Source organism: Zingiber officinale, chromosome 6B, assembly GCF_018446385.1.
Source record: "Zingiber officinale cultivar Zhangliang chromosome 6B, Zo_v1.1, whole genome shotgun sequence".
NCBI classification, from domain to species: Eukaryota; Viridiplantae; Streptophyta; class Magnoliopsida; order Zingiberales; family Zingiberaceae; genus Zingiber; species Zingiber officinale.
The window spans coordinates 93,201,602-93,206,726 of record NC_055996.1 but is presented as its reverse complement, the minus strand read 5'-3'; positions in this window follow the sequence as shown (position 1 = coordinate 93,206,726).

Sequence of the window (5,125 nt, the reverse complement as noted above, 5' to 3'; positions counted from 1 at the left end):
CAGCGTTGATGGTACGTAAATTTAAAAAATTATTTAAATATAAACAATTTAACCAAGTGAAGGGTAAAGAAGAAGGAAAATAAAATGCTACCACTGCGATAAAAAAGGACATGTAAAAAACAACTGCCCTAAATTGAAGAAGAAGGGCAAAGGCAAAGACAAGAAGCCCGTCCAAACAAACAAACACAAGACCCTAAAGGCGACGTGTGATGAAACGTCGTCCAAATCAGAGGTCGAAGTTTTCTCCGGACTTGCGTTAATGGCAAGTTACCAAGAAGACGAATATGAAGCAAGCTCGTCTGAAATGAGTATCGACAGCATCGATGAAGGGGGAGCGCCAACAGAAGAAAGCAGCAGTTTAGGGGGATTTACGGACAATGAGATCGACAAGGTAAGTAAGGTACGATCTCTCCCACCTGACAAATTATTTAAATTTATGAAGCTATTAACTAAAGAATGTTAAAAGTTAGAAAAAGAAAACATAGATCTGAAAATACAATTGTCCAAAGTATGCTCACTAGATTTATATGATAATCTGCAAATAGAAAATGATAAATTTAAAACAGAGATAGAAAATCTGAAAAATCATACATGTTCATACATTGAAAATATTAGGAAATATAGATATCTTAGATTTCATAAAAGTCAAATTAGGAAAATTCTAAAAAGTTATGTTCCCTGTAAATTTCTAATTAACCCAGTAGGAAGGAACTTATATTGGGTTCCTAAAGAATATTTGAATTAAAATTTCCGTTAGGCTTTCAGATAGTAGATTAAATGTTTAAATTCATTAAGCGGCTTTGTCTAGAAGTGGTTGATGATCCAATAACCAAGAAGGCCTAGTGCCTCGCCACAGTCTGGAAGCCAATTTTTGAATTAAATATTTAATTGACAAACTGATAAGCATAAAATTGTTAATTAAATGCTTTCAATTTTTGTTAATGGTTTAACATTTAAAATATTTTTCACTTAACTTACAAACTTCACTTAGAATTTTTTCCAAAATTTCACTTAGATTTTTTTTATTACAAATTTTTTTGCTATTAAAACTTTTTTATCCTTAGATTTTTATTGAATACTCCAATTTTTTGCGTGATCAAAGGGGGAGAAGGGAAGATTGAGTGTAGGGGAGGTAGTTTAAAATTTAAATTTTGATAAATTTTGAAAATCTTTATCTTTGCACCTTATTGCATAATCGCAACTTTATTTATTTTTGCAATTTTATCTTTACCTTATGATTGTTTTACCCTACCTTAACTTGAGTTGCTCACATCAAAAAAGAGGGAGATTGTTGGATCTCCAAAGTTATTTTTTGTGTGATCAACTAAGTTAGGTTAGGTCCTGTTTTGGTTTAATCCTTGTATCTAAGTGTGTAGGAACTTATGAGCACAGGAAGTCGAGTAGAAGATGCGGCTATCTAGAAGAACGGCACGAGAGAGAGCCGACAGGCTCGGTGCGTCTGAGGGATGAGGTGCCGCGGAAGAGTACACTGGTGGACGAGAAGAACGTACGCGACGTTCGAGTGATGAGAAACAGAAGCGGAAGCCTGCTCGAGGAGGAAGCCGGAAATTGGGTTCGGGTGAGTCTTATTTCAATTGATCGCAATCACCCAAGCGAACGAAGCAGCGGAAGATCCAAAGGAAAGCTGGAGCTATTTATATGCTGCAGGTAGAGGGCACCCTCCATGATTGAGAGGGTGCCCTATGATGTAGAGGGTGCCCTATGATATAGAGGGTGCCCTCCATAGCCTTGAGGGCGCCCTCGACCTGGCTAGAGTGGATGTTTACAGTGGATAAAATTTTATTCGTACCGCCTCGCTAGAGGCACCCTCCATACCCTTGGGAGGCGCCCTCAAGCTATAGATAGAATTCCCATGAACTACAAAAAGGCCCCTACAGTTAGGAAATAATCAATCAACTCTTGTATCAACTTCCTAGCAATAGTCTAAGCATTCAAAGATTGTAAGAGTCTTCTCCGCCTACATGAAGGAGTTTTTCTAGTGCTGTCATTGTCTTGGATTAACAACCACCCCGGTTGTAACCAAGTAAAATTCTGAGTCTCTTCTTTCAGTTTTTGTATTGTTTATTTTTATTATACTATTGATGCTAACCCGAGTCTAGAGAACGAGAAAGGTCTTGATTTATTTTTTCAAACTATTCAACCTCCCTTCTAGCCGGTCTATCCGGACCTTCACTAATGATAAACCAACTTAGCCTCATTGACTACCCCTCGGGATGATCTGCCCGGCCTCATAAAATTTTTCTACCGACTATCAGGATAAATTGAAAAGCATTTGCGATGGGCAGTCGAGAAATCCAACATTCTTTAATTATATATCTCATTTAGAAAAAATCTTTTAACAAATTTATTATAACTAAGAATGGAACAAAAAATATTAGATGATAATCTAAGAATCCTACTAAAAACTGTAATCCCGAGACAACTTAATTGAATACTGTCACTTAAAGGTACCGGAGTGATCATGAGAAAATGATAGCATTTAATTATAGTCTCTTCATTGTTCGTTGTTAATAGTTATGTGTCGCTATCTTTTTGCTAAAAATAAATAAATTAAGTAGCAGCTTTAAAAAAACCAAAACTGTATATATATATATATATATATAATATTGATTGGAATGTTTTAATCTATATATTTCATTAATCATATCTACTTAAAAAAGATCATAGTGGTAGATATTGCTTGTCCTGTAATAATAACAATATAAAATACAAAACGATAAGAATGAACATCTCTATAGAACAAAAATTTAATCTTATTAATTCAACCATTTTAATCTCGAGACACAGACAAAATGAGTGATGTCACGCTCAAGGCCCATGCTAGGGCCCAAACATTCACTTTAATTTTAGATTCTATTATTTATAAATTCCATTTTATGTGTTGATTATTTTAATTGTATATTTTATTTTTTAAAATTTAGTTGACTCTTTCTATCTAAAAATGGTACATTATCCGTGATTTAATGTTCTTTCCCTTTTTCGTCAATATTTTGTTACCCTCCTCCTTTATTAATCAACATTAAAAAAGTGATAACTCTCATCCTGAAATCCCTTCAAAACGGTACCACACGCATTAGAAGAAACATCAATCATGAAAAATATTTTAAGCTAGTAGAACAATCCTTTTACATAAAAGGAACATATTCTCCTTTCTTATTACATTATTATCAAAGGAGGTTGGTTTTCTTGCATCGATTTCTTTTCTTACTTTTTCCTTTCTTTCTCAATCAAAAAAAAAAATGTCAGAAATTTTTCAGTCATTATTAAACAGTATGTTAATTTTTTAAACATCAAATTAATTGTTTTATTATATAAATTAAAAAATGACTATCTTTAATTTTTTTTTTTGATATTTTTAGATTAGCATGTTTAAATCTTGAACACTTTTTAAAAATATTAGATATTATTTGATATTGATGGTTTAAATTTATTTTTAGAATTTATTTTTTTAATAATAAATTCAGAATTAAATAATTTTATAAAAAATAAATTTTAATTAAAATTAATAACTAACTAATTTAGCGACCACCAAGATTAATTATCATTAAATTTGTCTAAATCCACTGACTGTATATATCTTTTTGTTTATTATTATTTTAGAATGAAGATGTCTTCACAGATAAATTTGTTCAAGTCCAATAATTATATCGTAAAAGAGACCTTTAAATTGTCCGGCACGAAGGTCCCCTCCATGCTCATTTTGCCATGTTTTCCACGAGTAATTAAACTGAGACTGACTTGTATTATTAATTATTTTTTCAATGAAGAAAATTAATTAATTATTTAAGTGACAGTTTCTGGCGTAATTAAAATGTCACATCTACTCTTAGAAGAACAACTACAAGAGCATTTCAAAAGTCGAAATCAAATCGTGTTAATCAAATAAACAAAAGATTATTCTTTTCGATCTCTTGTGAAGCAGTAGTGTTCTGCTTCTATCCACTAAAAAGGACTAAATAAGGTTTTTTTTTTTTCTTTATTTGTCTTTTTGTTTTCTTCGATAGTGAAATCCTCATTAATTGCATTTAGAAGATTTGTCAACTTCAATTTCTGAACAATGAATTCTTGACTCTCCAACGAACCTCATGCCATGCCATGCTTTTTTTTTTTTTTTTTCTTAAACATTATCCATGTATGCGTGCCGACGATGCAATATGCACATCAAAAATAACATTTATTAATTACTCGAAAGATGATTTATTTAATTTGTGTTCTTTATATAATTATATTGCACCATCATTTACACATAATAAATAAGTACTGACAAATAGATTTTTTTTAAAAAAAAATTATTTAGAGAAATGCACATTAAAGAAGCACCATTACTCAAATTTTGGTTTAATAATATTTGATTAAGTATGTTTATTGAAAAACAATTTTTCTATACGGAATATTTTATGAGAAAGTTTTTTATAGTCAATAGATTATATTTTGATGACGACTGCTAAATTGACGGCTAAAACGACGTGACTATTGCAGATATATGATCATAATACTAAAATAAATAAACAAAAAATGAATTCAATCAGTCAATAATAGTCATAACTAAAGTTAGATATTAAAAGGACGGACTATATTCAAAAATAAAGTTTAGTTATAAAATAATAATAATAATAATAATACCTATCAATTACGAAAGAAAAAGACATGGGCTATCTTTGCCCTTCCATTATCTGTCCAGATGAAAGAAAAAGACATTAAATATATACTCACGCACCTTTCATTTCCATTTCCAACCAACTAGACGTGCTAGGCTTTATCTCATTGACAGGCAAGTCATACATCATTTTTCAAAAAAAAAATACTAAAAAATAATATTTCTACATGGAGTTATAATCATTTTTTACTAAGCTTCTTAGGTTGGAAATCTACTCTGGAAATTATAATGATACTTGAGAAAGATTAATCTACTTGCAGGAATGATGAATATACTAGGGAAGTATTTGTAATTGTACTCGAGAAAGATTAATTTACTCGTGGGAATGATGAATATACTAGGAAAACATTTGTAATTGTATACTCGAAAGATTAATATACTCAGAAAAGATGAATCTATCTGGGAAAGTGTAATTCAAAGATGAATCTACTCGATAATTCAAATATT